Here is a 19,013-nt window from a genome sequence, read left to right on the forward strand (position 1 = left end):
TTCAGTTGCTGCTGAACCAAAGGTAAGAGCACTGGCTCAAAGTAGGTTAAAATTGCAGACAATAGTACTTCTCAGAAAAACACTACAGCTTTGAACAACACATCTAAAGTACAAACTTTGTACGTCAGAAAAATAAGAGCCCACTGAGGTTTCTCCCTTGCTATTAGATGCCATGTTGAATACGGAAAATCCAGGTAGTTACAACCTATGTCAAGACCAAGATATTTTCCTGGAGTTTTCCTTCCTCACTCATCAGAAAAATTTTCAGTCAAAAATAAGACCATTGTGCCTTTTTGTTACCTGTTTGATATTTTCAGTAGGCCATGCCTCAATTGTGTTAGCTTCTGAGATCCAGTTACATGGTTATTGGGTTAGTGAAATGATATGATTTATAGCATCGTGAAGCAATAGTTTTAGAATAGAAATTCCCAGCTTTCACTTAAAGTATAATGTGACTCGTATTCATCCATTTTCTGATTCTGTAGATCACATGCTACAGATGCTTATAGGCTTATAGGTTTACATTGTGCTTATTGGTTGCACACTGGAACAGACTCCCCAGTGAAGTAGTCACTGCACCACGCCTGTCTGAATTTAAGTGATTGAACTGTGCACTCAGTCACATAGTCTAAACTTTTGGGCAGACCTATGCGGTGCCAGGAGTTGGATATGATGATCCTTATGGGTCCCTTCCAAGTCGGGATATTCTATGATTCTATGATACACCATTCAGGATGTTATGAGCATATCCAGGGCTTTAAAGAGGAATACACGGAAAATTATAGCATTCATTTAGTTTAAGAGGATATTAAAGCAATTTATAAAAGCAAATTACAATGACAATCCATTCTCTCTTTGTCTCTTTAACCTGAGCCAAAATTTGGTGTTGTCATGTATTGATACATTGATTAAAACATCAGTGCAATTATGCTTTACAATGCTACCTTTTAATATAGTAAAAAATGACTGTTACTAGTTGTAATCTTAAAAACAAAAAACAAAACAAAACAAAACAAAATGTTGATATATTGAAACCTGTTCTTTAACTCATGGGTATGAAGAAATTTTGAACACAACTGTGTACGAATGGCTTAAGTTGTAGAGGTACCAAGTAAAAATTAAAATTTGTATGTGTGTACTTTTTTTTTTTTTAAATGCTTAATTGATTGAATGATTATCTTGGTCCTTAAAATATTAAAAAGCAAACAAACAAAAAAAAAACCACAATGATTTATTAGATCATATCATGACAGCTCTCATGCACAGGTGTGAGGTCTCGTTGTCCAAAACTAGTTGGAAAAGAAATAGAATCCAGATACTGAAGCCATTTAATTACAAGTTCTTCATTTACTTTCTTTGGGGTGGGCAAACTGATAAACTAATAGGGCTACAACAGCACTGACAATGGTAAGACAAAATAAATTAAATCTGGTTACAAAGAAAGAATAAAGCTGAGGAAAAGTTGGAGCTCAGGAAAAATAAAAATTTAAATGTTGGGGCCTGGACTTTTTGAGTGAGCAAAATGTTTGCTTGTAGACACTTGTGTTTCCATGGGTGTGTCTGATTATTGTCAAATTTTGCAATACTATACAGAGCTATTCTATTATACGCCCTGGCTACTATATCAGGTGATACCAAAGATATAACGATAACCAAATATCTTTGGCCAACCTCTTTTCAGTGGTTTGCAGGGACAGGACAAGGGGTAATGGCCACAAGATACAGCACAGGAAGTTCCACACCAACATACAAAATAACTTCATGGTGAGGGTGACGGAGAACTGGAACAGACTGCCCAGGGAGGTTGTGGAGTCTCCTTCTCTGGAGATATTCAAGGCTCTTCTGGATGCCTACCTGGGCAGCCTGCTCTAAGGAACCTGCTTTGGCAGAGGGGTTGGACCCAATGATCTCTGTCCCTTCCAACCCCTTCAATTCTGTGATTTTGTGATTATCTGTAGTGGTCTGAATGAATGTCTGTTTGGGGCAAAAATGTCCTGAAAGAAGGGCAGGTAAGGAAAAAAGTGTTTCTGGCTATGAGTGCTGTCTGTTTCAGAGTTGATCAGTCCAGTGAAAACTTCTGTGATATCTTAGATACTGGGATGAAAGTAGGCCTTACCTAAACAGTGAAAACCTTTTTCAATCTCTGTTTTGGATTATCTGCAAATATCCATCTAAACATTCAGGGAGGTGAACGTGGCAGCTGGTCAGCAGGGGCTGGAGGTATAGTGATCACCTGGAGACACAGAATCACAGAATTTCTAGGTTGGAAGAGACCTCAAGATCATCGAGTCCAACCTCTGACCTAACGCTAACAGTCCTCCACTAAACCATATCCCTAAGCTCTACATCTAAACGCATTTTAAAGACTTCCAGGGATGGTGACTCCACCACTTCCCTGGGCAGCCTCTTCCAATGTCTAACAACCCTTTCGGTAAAGAAGTTCTTCCTAACACCCAACCTAAAACTCCCCTGGTGCAACTTAAGCCCGTTCCCCCTCGTCCTGTCACCAGGCACGTGGGAGAACAGACCAACCCCCACCTCACTACAGCCTCCTTTAAGGTATCTATAAAGAGTGATAAGATTGCCCCTGAGCCTCCTTTTCTCCAGGCTGAACAAACCCAGCTCCCTCAGCTGCTCCTCGTAGGACTTGTTCTCCAGGCCCCTCACCAGCTTCGTCGCCCTTCTCTGCACCCGCTCAAGCACCTCGATGTCCTTCTTGTAGCGAGGGGCCCAAAACTGAACACAGTACTCGAGGTGCGGCCTCACCAGAGCCAAGTACAGGGGGACGATCACCTCCCTAGCCCTGATGGCCACACTGCTTCTGATACAAGCCAGGATGCTGTTGGCCTTCTTGGCCACCTGAACACACTGCTGGCTCATATTCAGCTGACTATCCACCATCACTCCCAGGTCCTTCTCTGCCTGGCAGCTCTCCAACCATTCCTATCCCAGCCTGTAGCTCTGCTTGGGGTTATTGCACCCCAGGTGCAGGACCCGGCACTTGGCCTTGTTGAACTTCATACAGTTGACCTCAGCCCATCGGTGCAGCCTATCCAGATCCTCCTGCAGAGCCTTCCTACCCTTGAGCAGATCAACACACGCACCTAACTTGGTGTCATCTGCGAACTTACTGAGGGTGTACTCAATACTGTCATCCAGATCATCAATGAAGATATTAAAGAGGACTGGCCCCAGCACCGAGCCCTGGGGAATGCCACTAGTAACCGGCCTCCAACTGGACTTGACTCCATTCACCACAACTCTTTGGGCACAGCTATCCAGCCAGTTTCTAACCCAACAAAGCGTATGCCAGTCCAAGCCAAGAGCAGCCAGTTTCTTGAGGAGAATGCTGTGGGAAACAGTATCAAAAGCCTTGCTGAAGTCAAGGTAGACCACATCCACAACCTTTCCCTCATCCACCCAGTGCGTCACTTTGTCATAGAAGGAGATCGGGTTTGTTAAGAACGACCTGCTTTTCATAAACCCATGCTGACTGGGCCTGATCGCCTGCTTGCCCTGCAAGTGCTGTGTGATGACTCTCAAGAGAATCTGCTCCATGAGCTTCCCTGGCACTGAGGTCAAACTGACAGGCCTATAGTTCCCTGGGTCTGCCCTCCAGCCCTTCTTGTAGATGGGTGTCACGTTTGCTAGCCGCCAGTCAACTGGGACCTCCCCCAATAGCCAGGACTGATGATAAATGCTGGAAAGCGGCTTGGCCAGCTCCTCTGCCAGTTCTCTCAGTATCCTTGGGTGGTACCCATCCGGCCCCATCGACTTGCGCACATCCAAGTGCCGTACCATTTCTTCGTGGATAGTGAGGGCCACATCCTGCTCCCCATACCTTTCCACCGGCTCAGGGTACTGAGTATCCAGAGAACAACTGGTTTTGCCGCTAAAGACTAAGGCGAAGAAGGCATTAAGCACCTCCACCTTTTTCTCATCTTTTGTAACAAGGTTTCCCCCCGCATCCAGTAAAGGATAGAGATTCTCCTTAGTCCTCCTTTTTGTGTTGATGTATTTATAAAAACATTTTTTGTTATCTTTAATGGCAGTAGCCAGATTGAGCTCCAGATGAGCTTTGGCCTTTCTAATTTTGTCCCTGCACAACCTCGCAACATCATTATAGTCCTCCCTAGTGGCCTGCCCTCTTTTCCAAAGATTATAAACCCTCTTTAGGGCGACGAAGCTGGTGAGGGGCCTGGAGAACAAGTCCTACGAGGAGCGGCTGAGGGAGCTGGGATTGTTCAGCCTGGAGAAGAGGAGGCTCAGGGGTGACCTTATTGCTCTTTACAGATACCTTAAAGGAGGCTGTAGAGAGGTGGGGGTTGGCCTGTTCTCCCACGTGCCTGGTGACAGGACGAGGGGGAATGGGCTTAAGTTGAGCCAGGGGAGTTTTAGGTTAGATGTTAGGAAGAACTTCTTTACAGAAAGGGTTGTGAGGCATTGGAACAGGCTGCCCAGGGAAGTGGTGGAGTCACCATCCCTGGAAGTCTTCAAAAGACGCTTAGATGTACAGCTTAGGGATATGGTTTAGTGGAGGGCTGTTAGCGTTAGGTTGGAGGTTGGACTCGATGACCTTGAGGTCTCTTCCAACCTAGAAAATTCTGTGATTCTGTGATTCTGTGATTCTTTTTTCTTCTAAGCTCAAGCTACAATTCTCTGTTCAGCCAGGCTGGTCTTCTTCCCCGCTGGCTCGTCTTTGGGCACGTGGGGACAGACCCTTCCTGTGCCATTAAGATTTCCCTCTTGAAGAGCGCCCAGCCTTCCTGGACTCCTCTGCCCTTCAGAACCGCCTCCCAAGGTATTCTACCAACCAGTGTCCTCAGCAGCTCAAAGTCAGCCCTCTGGAAGTTCAATACAGCGGTTTTACTGGTCCCCTTCCTGGCCTCGCCAAGAATAGAGAACTCCACCGTTTCGTGGTCACTCTACCCAAGACAGCTCCCGACAACCACATCGTCCACGAGTCCTTCTCTGTTTGTGAAGAGAAGGTCTAGTGGGGCACCTCCCCTGGTAGGCTCGCTAACCAGCTGCGTCAGGAAGCTATCTTCCATGCTCTCCAGAAACCTCCTAGACTGCTTTCTCTGGGCTGTGTTGTGCTTCCAGGATATGTCAGGGAAGTTGAAGTCCCCCACAAGAACAAGCACCGACAATTTCGCAGCTTCTGTCAGCTGCCTGTAGAACTCCACATCCATCTCCTCATCCTGGTTCGGTGGTCTATAGCAGACCCCGACCAGGACGCTAGCCTTGTTGGCCTTCCCGCCGATCCTAACCCAAAGGGACTCGACTTTGTCATTCCCAGCCTTGAGTTCTACAACATCAAAAGATTCTCTAATATAGAGAGCCACACCACCACCCCTTCTGTGCTGCCTGTCCCTTCTGAAGAGCTTATAGCCAGTCATTGCAGCACTCCAGTCATGAGAGTGGTCCCACCACGTCTCCGTGATGGCAACTAAGTCCTAGCCTGCGTGCTGCACGATGGCTTCCAGCTCCTCCTGTTTGTTATCCATGCTGTGTGCATTGATGTAGATGCACTTCAGCTGGGCCATTGCCTTATCCCCTGGCCTTGCCATTGTTCCCCCTGGCACAGCTCCAACAATCCTTGTTTCATCCCCATCCCCCTTCTTACCTAGTTTAAAGCCCTCTCAATGAGCCCCGCTAGCTCCTGGCCCAGGATCCGTTTTCCCCTAAAAGATAGGGACCCGTCTGCGGCCATTAGGCCGGGTGCCGAGTAAAGTGCCCCATGGTTGAAAAACCCAAGATTTCTGTGTTGGCACCAGCCCCTGAGCCACATGTTTATCAGGTGGGCTTTCCGTGTCCTCTCTGTACCCCTCCCTGCCACAGTAGGGATGGACAAAAACACCACCTGTACTCCCGTTCCATCCACTAACCGTCCCAGTCCCCTAAAGTCTCGTTTGATAGCCTTCAGGCTTCTCTATTCAATGTCATCACTGCCTGCCTGGACTATCAAAAGAGGATAATAGTCAGAGGGGCGAACCAGGTTGGGAAGCTTCCTGGCAACATCCCTGACCCTGGCCCCAGGGAGGCAGCAGACTTCCCTACGGGTAGGGTCAGGCCGACAAATAAGGCCCTCTGTTCCCCTGAGAAGAGAGTCTCCCACAACAATAACCCTTCTGTCTTTCTTGGTGGAGGCAGTCCTGAGGCGTGGAGTTGACTTCCTTGCCCTAGGCATCCTCCTGGGTACACTTGCTACCTCTTCCTCACCCACTGGTCTCTCAAGCTCCAGGGCCTCAAACCTGTTGTGTAAGGGCACCTGGGAAGGCGGAGGGCATCGCCTGCTATGTCGAGCAGGGACCTGTTTCCATTCCTCCTCAACTCCCAGATCCCCTCCCTCTGCCCGACAGTGACAGGGCAGGGGGTCCACCCCCATTTGGGGTGTCTCACCTCAGTACCTCTCCTTGAGGCCCTGCAGGGAGTCGCTCCACCAGTCTATCTCCCGCTCGCACTCCCTGATATCCCTCAACCTCTCCACCTCCTCCTTGAGCTCCGCCACCATGCGGACCAGATCATCCACCTGCTCACACCTCACGCACGCAGTTTCTCTGCCTCCCGCTGATGGCAGGAACAGGCTCAGACACTCCCTGCATCCAGTGACCTGAACTGCTGCATTTTTTAACGGGTAGTCGGTCTGGGTGTGTACCGACTTCCTGGAGAGCGCACCATGCCTGGTGGAGACCATTATCGCCTAGCTAACGGCTGTCATTAAGGAGGTGTTTCGTACGGGTGGGGGGAGCGCTCTGCCCTTCCTGTTCGCCCTGCTTGCGCGAACTGCGTGACACCTATCATTGTACCTTCATGTGGCCAACCTGAAGGGCTCATCTCCTCTGTAAGCTTGGCCTGTAACCAGGATTTGAGGTTTAACACCTAACCCTTAATTCCTGGATCTGAGTTTGGAAATCCATAATTTTCAGCTACCTGCTTCCAGAGTCATTGGTGGAAGAATCATTGAGAAACCCCATGCTGAGTAGGACAGTGCTGTAAGAGAGTCTCCTGAGAACCCTTCACATACAGAGTTTTGGAAGCCTTTGAAAGGTGAAGAATGTGTACTGTGAGTATTTAACCAGGACAGGTATAAGTACTTTTACCTTTGGGAAGTTCAATCACAGTCTTTTTATTTTTCCTCTGATCAATCAATTGTGCTTGCTGCTTAGTGTCAGCAAAGTGGTGAGAACAGGGTCTGGTGCATTCAGGCATCCTTAGGGGTTGTAGAGAACTGGGATTTCTCCAGATAAGTTTTAGGTGTGTTTCTACCTGAAGGCTTCTTTACTTATATGCTTTATGGTGGTGACTGCATCTGATCAATATGCCTGTATTCAGAGACAGGAGGGATTTCAGGTGTTGTGTTTTGTTTGTTTGTTTTTGTTTGTTTTTCTATTGTTATAAATTCTGAGTCAACTTAGCTTTATAAGATTTATTTATGGGGTCAATAAAAGGCAAGTAAATGGTACTGGGTGCATGGAGAGTCTGGGCTTCTCCAACACACACACACACGTTACATCAGGTGGCTGGTTTTTATGCTCCTAGGCTAATACATATTCATTACTACTTCTAGAAAAAGTAGGGTTATTATAATTAGTTCCCGGAATCCAAACCCTCCCACGGGCACATGCATATCTGTCCCTCTGATACGTACCGGTGGTACCTCTGGGGGTGTCTTGTGCTGAAGTCTCATAGTCTTCCTCCCAGGCTTTGTCCTTGTCCTTCTCCTTTGTCCGTCTTGGCCAGATATCAGAGACTTGTGTAGTGTCCCATGCAATAGTCACAGTAGTTAGTAGTTATTCTGAAACCCCTTTTTTCTCTTATCCCCAGATATCAGAGACTCAAGGTTACCCTTCAAGCCCTCTATTGACACGAATTTCTGGAACATTCCTTACACTATTGTCAGAATTTGTGAAGTTTACTAGACAGAGAGCTCATTTTGCATTGATTTTTTTTTTTTCCATCTCTTCCTCTTGTTGACCGGAGTGAACCTGGATGTTGACTCCAGACTTTGAATTCAGAGGGCTACAGTCATCTTAGGGGTGGAAATAGTGATACCTGTGGCTCAGTGGTCTTCTATGGCCACTGCTTGCTTATCCTCTGGCACTGGCAATTTTCTGAATTAACCTAAGAATTATTAACTCAGAACCAAAGTCATTAATGTTGTGTGATTCTATGATATCGTTGTATTGTATGATATGCCTTGTGTTTAATGAATTATATTTGAAGTCATGCACAGAATTTATTCTTGAATTTTGATTTTACAAAACATCGTCTGAGTTCTAGTTCTGCTCTGAAAAGGGAAAGTAGGATCTTGCAATCTGTAGAGAAACACGCTAATACACCACAAGCTTGTGCAGGCTGATACAATTGATTTCCTGAGGAATAAAAGAGAGAATGTGACATTCAATCACTTTTTGCTCATCTTTTTGTTTTATTTTTAAGCTGTGCTTAAGATTTTTCCTCCAAAATACAAATAAATGCCACATTGATGAGGACATTGCCAAGTATTACTAGAAAATTATTTGTTTTTTAATGCAAAATAATTTTTAAAAGTGTCTCAAGATTTCATGAGAAACTAGTCAAGAAATGATTAGGGGCATACAGATAATCTGTCTTCTTAATAAGTTTTAAGATGGGTAAAAAATTAGATTTTTCATATTCAATATTCAACCTGTCAAAAAAAATATATGCAGAACTCAGTGACAGGAGCATAAATACTAATTGATAGGGTGTTGGGAATGATTTTGTATCAAGTGCTAATCAGACTGTTTTTCTACTTATCAGCATTAGTGGTCAATAACTGACAACTTTTAGATCATCTTGAATGTGTTGAAAATGTGCTGTGCTTTCCAAGGAACTTTGGCAGCTGTGCTCTTCACCAAATCCAGAAAATTCAAACAGTAGGCTTCCTTCTAGCCTATAAGGGATTAAAAATAAATAAATAAATACCGTAATGGGAAATGGACAGAATACATTTATGGAATATTACAAAACTTATTTTTAAAACTTTATGAAGTTTAAATTTGTTTGGATTATTGAGAAAAGCCATTTAATGGATTGACCAGTCCAGTTCTGAACATTTTGGAAAATTTACTTTGACTGTGCTATGCAAAAGTCCAACTAAAGATACAAATGCATAAACATATTTCTGTGCAGGCTAAAAGAACAAAGAATGTCAAATACTGAAGATGTGTTATCTCCCATGTAACACATACAGGTTATGAACAGTGTAAACGAATACCAAATCTGTCTAAGGCAAAGACCAAGTGCTCTTACATCTAATGAGCTTCTTAGAAAGAGTGAAAAGCATTTCCAGAGGTTAAAGGGGCTCTGATTTATGTTCTTCTTCTTCCTCTGTCACCCTTGACAGATTTTCTGATCAATACTACACTGTGTGCACATTTTATTTTTTTTTTTTTGTATCAGTAATTATTATGACACTGCAACCAGATCAGTGAAATTTATTTGTGTACAGAAAACTACAAATGCCTCATACATGATAGACTGTCCTGGTTTCAGTTAGGACAGAGTTAAGAGCTCCTAGTAGCTGGTAGGGTGCTTATGTTTTGGATTAGGATGAGAAGAGTGCTGATAACATGCTGATGTTTTAATTGTTGCAGAGCAGTGCTTACACCAAGCCAAGGACATTTCAGCTTCTAGCTCTGTCCTGCCAGCGGGCAGGCTGGGGGTGCAACAGGATCTGGGAGGGGACAGACCCAGGACAGGTGACCCAAACTGGCCAAAGAGGTATTCCATACCATCTGGGGTCATGCTGAACAATATATAAGAGTGGCTATCCGGGATGGGGGGGGTGCCTGCTCAGGGATAGGCTGGGCATTGGTCAGCGGATGGTGAGCAATTGCATTGTGCATCACTTGTTTCGTACACATTATTATTATTAGTGTGCATTGTGCACTTGTTTCGTACATTATTTATTATTATTATTATTATTATTATTATTATTATTATTATTATTTAATAATAATAATTTTCCTGTCTTAATAAATTGTCTTTATCTCAACTCACAGGTTTCACTTTCCCGTTTCTCTACCCCATCCCAGAGAAGGAGGGGGGAGGGTGAGCAAATGGCTGTGTGGTGTTTAGCTGCCGGCCGGGTTAAACCACAACATAGACCTACACAGAATGCCTAGAGCAGGTTGTTCCTGCAATCCCGCATCACTAGGAATGTGTCTGTAATTCAGCACATTGCTGCCACAGGACTTCAAGGTTTATTTCTGTTGAGATATAAAAATGAAATCTGTAGCATTCCCAATCAACAAGACTTTCATTTTACATTGATTCAGATGCATCCATTCATTCTGATACTGATGTATTTGCCACCCTACACTTCAGATAATTATTTCGAAAGAAGAGGGCAAATTTCCTTGGAGCAGAAATGGCAGGGACCCAAACCCCATGTGACAACATGAGGTGCCACCCCACCCATACTGTGACCTTAGTGGGGTCTGGACAAGGCATTGCCCTAAAGGAACACTATAAGTATGTCAGGACCCGTACCTGGGGTGTGCAGGTCTGTCCCACCAGCCTGAGGGCACAGGGCACACGTGTGCTGATGCTGGGCTACACTGCTGTGGGATTAGCTGTAGTGAGGTTCAGGAAGGTAAGGATGGTGTTTGTTTGCTTTTTGCAAACGTCTGGAATTTGGGTTTCTATGTAGTATTGTTGATATCGATCCTGAATGTAGGTTAATTACAAGTCATTACTAAGTCAATGAACAACTTAAATCCTGATTTGGTTTAAACAACATAAAGGGTTGTGGCTCAAAAGGTTGTGGTAAATGTGGCCACATCTGGCTGGCGGATGGCCACTAGTGGGGTCCCTCAAGGCCACATTTTAGGGCCAGTCCTCTTCAATGTTTTTATAAATGATTTGAATGTAGGTGTAGAAGGTGTTTTGAGCAAATTTGCCGATGACACCAAACTTGGAGGAATTCTTGGACTCGGATGAAGATGGAAGATGCACTGTAGAATTTTTTTTTTTTATTATTATTCCACTTTTTGTACTTTTTTTTTTTCTTTCTTCATGTTTTGGATTGTTCCAAAGGGCTGGTAAGCTTTTATTAATGATAAGATATAACAGAAAGTATGAAATAAAGATATGACTTGCATATAAAGTAAAATCAATGCCAAAAAGCTAGCACATCAAAACATTCCAGCTCTCAAATTTCATAGTTCCACAATGAATCTTGTACCTTGGCTTATTGTCTTGGGTTAGTAATTTTTTAATTAGACTTAGAATTCTAATAAGATGAAGATGTTTTTAAACATAAATTTGTTTTCAGGCCAATAGCATATCTATATAAGTAACACTGAATGCAACCCTTAGTTAAAAATTCATAGTAAATTAACTTTTCCCTTAATATAAATAATATTTTAGAGCCACTTTAATTATCCATAATAGAACACAACATTAGCCTGAGATAAATTCTCAGAGGAAAAATATGATATATTTATATTAATAAACTTTGCTGTGTTGATTTGACTTGAAAAGAATATTTAAGCCTAGAAATCAGTTCAGAATAATTTTAAGCACTAAAATTACATCAGGGGAATTGCAAAGTACTAAGCAAAAGTAGCATATTTTTTCTCTATATAGACAGTTTTTGAAGGATTACAAATGTGTCCATATATTCATGGACATCTTTCATACTTAAAGCTTGCTTTTTAATGAGTGAAGCATATATTAAAATACATTTTAATTTTTTTAGAAAATGCAACCAAGGTGTGCATCCAATACACTGTTTTGCAAATAAATTGGAATAAAATTAAAAAAAAAATGTACTTCAGCTACCAATGACAAATCATTATGTCACAGAAATAAATGAAAATTCTGGAGTTTCCAAGAATTAAGTAGAATTTCAGCTTTATCTATCCATCTTTTTTTTTTTCCCACTAACTTAAATGAACACATAATCCTTGAAAAAACAGTAGTTTTGTATTGTAATCTTTAATGCCATCATGATTAAGAAAAGCATAAAAAAGCTTTCTTTGTATACAGTGCTGAAAAAAATAATATTTTGTAGGGTGAATGTTAAATACTGAAAGCTGATACTACAATCAAAATAATCGCTGTTATATCTATATATTTCTGGCACTATTTTTCATTTCCTTTGTCTCTCATTGTGGATCATTGCTACTGTATAAAATTCCAGATGAAGTCAGCAATAAAAAAATCTAGAATTCTAGAAAACCAACCAACAATTCATTGCTTCTCCAACACTGGGGCACTGTACTAACTGAGATATTTTTTTAATACTCTCTCTTTCTCAAAAAAAAAAAAAAAAAAAAAAAAAAAAAAAAAAAAAAAAAAAAGTAAAAAAAAGTGAGGTGTTCAGGGGTCAAAATAAATTAGAATTTTGCTTTAGTGAGATAAAGTGGAAGATAGTGGCTAATTCCTATGTGGCCTAGAGATACAAAGCTGAAGTCAAGGTTTTATTTTACTTTCTGACCATGTCTAGTAAGAGGAAATGCATTCCTTGAGAGGTTTGCTTACCAAGATGAGATAAAGAAGAGAACAAAAATATATTTATGGGTCATATTACTTCAATAGCACAAATGACAATTTTGCTTGTTTAGTCTTGTTCTGCAGGTCATCCTCCCCTGAAGTCTGAACAGGAGGGATAATCTGAGGTTAAATAAATCACACTGCAAATGCCAACTAGTATTCCGCTCTTTTCCTGCCGAGCTGGAAGCTCTCTAGAGATGGAAAAATATCAGCTATTACTTTGTGTATTGGAGTAGAATTGTAAGCTAGAAGCAATTATTAGATTTATACATCTGTATCTGGGTTATTTAAAGATTTTGGGAAGTATTTAATCTTGAAATGGAACATACTATTGTCTTACCATGCCTACCATACAAAGATTAAAGATGCTGCAGCCTCACAAACTAAAATACTACTTGAGTTTCCATTTAGTCCTAAATAGGATAAATCAACAAACAGGTTGATACCTGTTTGATCTTCACAGGAGGAAAGATGATCTACTTGAGCTATATGAGTTTCAAATGACATAAAACAAATAAAAATATTTGGTTTGTAAATTTGTCAATCTAGCAAAATAGAAATAATTTCCACTCTTCACTGCAAGATTTTGTCCACATTAGAAATATTAAATTACCTTTCCAGTGTTCCTGAAGGGTCTGAACCCCAGAGATGTTGTTGTCCTAAGGTAATTCTTACCTTTGGAGGACAGTAAGGTATCATTCATGCACTTATACCAGTAGAAGACAAGAAATGATTTTCCCAGGTAATGAACATCTTCAGAGGATTTGAGAGTTTCTTGTAAAGATGAAATGAAGTAATGATGTAATGAGTAATGATTAAATGAGAGTAAGGATGAAATGAAAATTTTTTGTATGTGTATTTATCGCCTAATAATTTGGGGCATTGACTTATCTGGAGATTGGTTTCTGCATAGAGTGGTTCCTGGACCCTGAGAGTTGCCCTGTCCTTAGTAGGGTTGTATGAATAATTGGAGGAAAGGAAGAGGAGGAGGTTAGGAAGGATTAGTTCAACATCTGGCATAAGAATGTGCAAAACAAAGCATTTGATAAAAACATAAATGAAGGGTTTTTTTGTTTGTTTGTTTGTTTGTTTGTTTTTTCAAGTTGTTGAAAAATAGTTACTGAATGGTTTGAAACATTCATTGTTTAAATCACATAAGCAAAGGCTTTTGCTTACCAAACAGAAATAAGGTGATACTGTCACTGCACTTTGTCTGTAAGGCCAGCGCTGATACAAGTGCTTGTTTAGGAAATATGAAACTTGGCTTCAATTCATCCATCAACCTGAAGATGTAAGACTACTGTCCAGAAACTTGCTCGAAATGTGAAGTATTTAATTTAATACATTAATATGAAATATTACTTATCAGTTTTTTTCTCATTTTGAAACAGTGGAGGAAATAATTTTTTTTTCTAGTTCATGATCTGTACCAGCTTCATTTTCCAATGCAAATCAGCATATTTTAATATTAAACAAAAATCTTGATTTAAATAATTTGCCTGTGTATTAAGCTTGTTAAGAATTATCGGGCTCTCAAATACATTAATGTAATATGAATAATGCTGCCTGCAGTAATGCTACTGAATTTATTGCTTAAAGATAACATTTGGATAAAGAGACTATCCCCTTACAAATTACTTCTGAAATGAAATCACTGCCCTTACAGAACATAATTTAATTAATCTTCTAGATGAAGGCACCAGTCAGTAGGAAGAACTTGATGTTGTTTAGCTCCACTCTTATGAATATTAATATTCAATAAGATGGTTCTTCTGTTTATTCATGAATACTATAAAAGTGCATTCAGAGCTCCATCTCTAAAAGTCACCATTGTTTTTGTTCCTCTGGTTTTGTCAACACAGACTTTAATTTTCCTTAGTTTGATTTGTATAAAACTTTAACAGAAATTATGATGAAACTCTAGATTAAGGGAGAAAAGAGTTAGTGAATGTGGATGATGCCTACCCTAAGCCACTACTCTGCTCCGTTTCTGTCATTTGAGAATTAACACATAGCACCTGACATTTCAAATTGCATAATTATGCTAGAAAGAATAAATAGAAGCACATCTTTTAGGTCTCCATGTGAGAAGAATCTATTTTCATTGTAAAAATAATGTAAAATCTTATTATTTATTATTATATTTTTTTTTTTTTACAAAACCAATAAGAACCAATGTTATTAACCTAGATACAACAGACTCAGAACCGTTAATGTCAAAGTGGAGATTTAAAAATTCAACAGGACCTGGAAGTTAGCCCCTGTTTTGCACAGCCCTTCTGCATCCCTTCAGATCTCCCTCTTCCTAGATCTGGAGGAGCCTGATGGCACAGCTCTGCAGAGACAGCATTTCCCCTCTTCATGGGCACTGTTGTGATACAATATCTTAAATATTGTGATACCAACATCCAAATATTTCAGCTCCTGTGGAGTTTTATGCAGTGAAGATGGACCCAGCCTATACCCACACAAACAATTTACCATCTTTGTGCAAGATTACATTGTTGAAGTCAAACAGGGATAATAGAATTTATTTATAAATAATGTGGTATTTACATTCTTTTAGGAAGTAACAATGCTTTGAAGAACTTCAATTAAAATCACTTCAATAAAATGTGTTTCATAGAACTCAAAAAATAAATATTAAAAAGAGATGGGACACTCAGGTGAACGTTGTGAAGAGCAATATCACATAAAGATGTTTTTTTTTAGCTTTTTAATTTAGTATTTCTTGGAAATGTGGAGAGAGATTATATTCATTAACATGTGTTTTTCTGTTTTTGCTTGTAAAGTACTTCATAGAAAAAAAGAAAAAAAAAAAAAAAAGAAAAAAAAAAAGATTTGCTTGAAAGTACTCACAAAAGACTAAGATGCCTAAAGATGGGCCAGAAATGGTTTTAGGAGAGGAAGGAAATTAAATAATTAAGAGATTGCATTCAAATGCCATTTTCACTGCATTTTTATCTTTTCTAAAAAGTTCTGAAACAGAAACTTTTGCTTCAACATCATAGATTTGCCTTGAATAGCAACTGCATGGTGCTTTGCTTAGACCTCTGCATCCTGCTTGTACAAAAGTTCTACAGGTAACTGTGACAAATCTCCAGGATGGACTGAATCTCCATTTCTGCCCATATGCTGCTGTGTTTCAGGCTGTTTGGCTGGCCTTTTTTTTTTTTAAGTCTTTCAAAATCATGGAGGTACATCATGCTTTAGAGTTTCTACTTAATTTAAGACCTTTTGTTGGAGAGTAGATGAATGAAGGGACTTGTTTTCTTTGTCAACTGTATCACAGAAAATTGGTTCAAAATAGTTTACAAGGTCTCCCTTTAGGTGATTGTAGTATGTATAAAGGGAGAACATATTACTGGTGTAGAATGATGATGGATATAGCACTAAAAAACTTTTCTTAATTAACTGGAGATATTGACATTTAAGCAAAGAGTTTTTGGCACATGACCTCTCCACTGTTTTAGTAAAACCTCCTTAGATGATTTTCTTTTGTTCTGGTAAGAGTATTATTATTATTATTATTATTATTATTATTATTATTATTATTATTATTGCATAACAGCAGAAGTGCTTTATAATGCTGTAGTTGCATATAGAACAATGGGACACTTCTATATTAATGTATATGTTGATCTTCTTCATTTAAATATCATTGTTTTTTAAAGGGGGCATTCTTTGCAACACTCCGTTTGTTTAAAAGAAAACTCCAGCTTGGCAAGTTTGTCATTTGTGCCAGCAGGCTTGTAACTGAGCTAAAACATTTCTAGGAAGATGGAAGTTTAAATATTCAATCTTTTAGAAATATACTTCTGCTGTCATTACTGTAGCTGAAATAGATAAAGCATACGAAGAATAGATAGTAAAGGGGAGAAAGGGACATTCTAATGAATTTGGACATATGATTTCATCTAGGACTGAAAACAATCCATATCTGTGTTATGCAGATGGTGTACTTTGATAAGTTTTCCCTTCAGAGAATGTTTCTGACAAAATACCTTTTTTCATTTCATTGCAGGTTCTGTGAGGAATCTATTCAAGCCTAATGACACTGTGTCCTAAAGGGTAAGGTGTAATGAATAGTTTTTTAGTGGTGTTAGGCCTTCATATAGTGAGACATGTTTCTTTCTCACTTGGGTACAATTTCATGAGGACATGAGGAGCATTGCCTTGCAGAGTTGGCTCTGCAAAGATGTTCTTAGCAGGAGCTGGGAACTCCTGTATTGCTCAAAGATAAGATAAAACCCTGATAACCAACAATCTTGGTTATCAGCATACCAGTACTGGTAAAGCAAAGAGTAACTAATACTGATAAAAGAAAGGGTAACTTTTTTTTTTTTTTCATGTACCAGTGGTAGCAGATTTTTCTATTTTACTTTTTTTTATTTTTTTTTGTATTCCTGCTGTATACTACACAACTTCTAGCTGAGTGTTTTTTAGCAAGAGTATGCTGAATCTTCCTCCCTCCCTTTTAATGTAAAATCAATTTTGGTAGAGCTAAAAAGATCAGTATTGCACCACAAGTACTGTGCAGAGTGTAGCCGATACCTGTGTTTTGTTGTTGCTGATTGATACAAAATATGTGAGGCCTGACCTAGAACAATACTGTAGCTTAATTTTCTATTTGTGGAGATTTATTTTTTTATTATTTTTATTTTATTTTATTAATTATTAATTATTTTTTTTGTCAAGACACTGAGACATTTACATGATGTGAATGTTTTCCAAAAGCTAAGATGAAATAACGAAAAATGATTTTCCAAATCCAATGCAACTGTTACAAGGAATGTAACAGCTGGTGATCTACAGTTCAGTGGGAGATGAACAAACAGGTCTATTCACCTACAGAGTGTAGATAAAAATTAATAAGAAAGGGGGAAATTAAATAATGAATGAACAAAGGGATGAAGGTGAAAGATGTTCAACAAGGCCAAGTGCTGGGTCCTGCACCTGGGGTGCAATAACCCCAAGCAGAGCTACAGGCTGGGACAGGAATGGTTGGAGAGCTGCCAGGCAGAGAAGGACCTGGGAGTGATGGTGGATAGTCAGCTGAATATGAGCCAGCAGTGTGCTCAGGTGGCCAAGAAGGCCAACGGCATCCTGGCTTGTATCAGGAACAGTGTGACCAGCAGGGCTAGGGAGGTGATCGTCCCCCTGTACTTGGCTCTGGTGAGGCCGCACCTCGAATACTGTGTTCAGTTTTGGGCCCCTCGCTACAAGAAGGACATCGAGGTGCTTGAACGAGTCCAGAGAAGGGCGACAAAGCTGGTGAGGGGCCTGGAGAACAAGTCCTACGAGGAGCGGCTGAGGGAGCTGGGCTTGTTCAGCCTGGAGAAAAGGAGGCTCAGGGGCGACCTTATCGCTCTCTATGGGTACCTCAAGGGAGGCTGTAGCGAGGTGGGGGTTGGTCTGTTCTCCCACGTGCCTGGTGACAGGACGAGGGGGAATGGGCTTAAGTTGAGCCAGGGGAGTTTTAAGTTAGATGTTAGGAAGAACTTCTTTACTGAAAGGGTTGTTAGGCATTGGAAGAGGCTGCCCAGGGAAGTGGTGGAGTCACCATCCCTGGAAGTCTTCAAAAGACATTTAGATGTAGAGCTTAGGGATATGGTTTAGTGGGGACTGCCAGCATTAGGTCAGAGGTTGGACTCGATGATCTTGAGGTCTCTTCCAACCTAGAAATTCTGTGATTCTGTGATTCTGTGATGTGTAGCCATGCATTCTGGTTTAACTAAGTTAGAATTTTTGATTTGTTATTAAAAGGCAAGAATTGAAGAGTTTGCTCAGGGCAAAGATTTAGTAAAACCTGTGTTAAGATTTCAGATGATAGGAGAGGAGCTGAATGTGTACACTTCTCAGGCATCATCCTTCACAGACTCACTTCAGGGTGTAGCTATTTGCAGATGAAAACTGCTTTAAAATAACAGCATGGAAATACAGACCATGGATTTGTTTTTGCAACAGAATTCATACTCATTTAGGCAGACAGAAATGAAATAAAGCCCAAACACTTGAAAATAGATCCAAAAGGGAATAGCCACCTGAAATCCACCTGAAATTTCCCAAACCAGCCTATTGCCACATATAACTGGTGTTGTCCAGAGCAATGTGGCAAGTAAGTCCCCCTCCTCCCCTTATTCAATCCAGAAACTGGATCACAGATAAACACACACCAAGATAATAATCATTATTTCAAAAGGTAGTTGTGACTACTTTCTCTCAGCTGTGAATCTTAAAGAAGGGTTATATAGTTTTTCAAGCTGGAGTTTTGCTCTCTTACTCTGAAATCATATGTGAAGAGTTCAGCTGGCTAATCAGGCAGGTCAATTAGGGCATTTTGGCTTGGCCTCCCTGATGAAGCCATACTTTGATACAGCAAAGGCTGCCATGGCAAATCTTGGCTGCCAATATACTAAAAAGAGAGCATTTAAGCTAAAATTAATCCACCATTTATTTGAAAATACTTTCCAAGTTACTTGAAGAAT

At 40.5% G+C, this 19,013-nt stretch overlaps 1 long non-coding RNA gene across 1 annotated transcript in view; it reads left to right on the plus strand.

The window, feature by feature from the left end:
• Positions 1-19,013, plus strand: part of LOC311436118 — a 67,375-nt gene that overhangs the window by 31,741 nt on the left and 16,621 nt on the right. Inside the window, exon 3 of the long non-coding RNA XR_014692611.1 lies at positions 16,550-16,596. This is a non-coding gene — a long non-coding RNA (uncharacterized lncRNA). The remainder of the gene's footprint in view (positions 1-16,549; positions 16,597-19,013) is intronic.

This window comes from Aythya ferina (genome assembly GCF_964211825.1).
Source record: "Aythya ferina genome assembly, chromosome: 4".
Taxonomy (NCBI): Eukaryota; Metazoa; Chordata; class Aves; order Anseriformes; family Anatidae; genus Aythya; species Aythya ferina.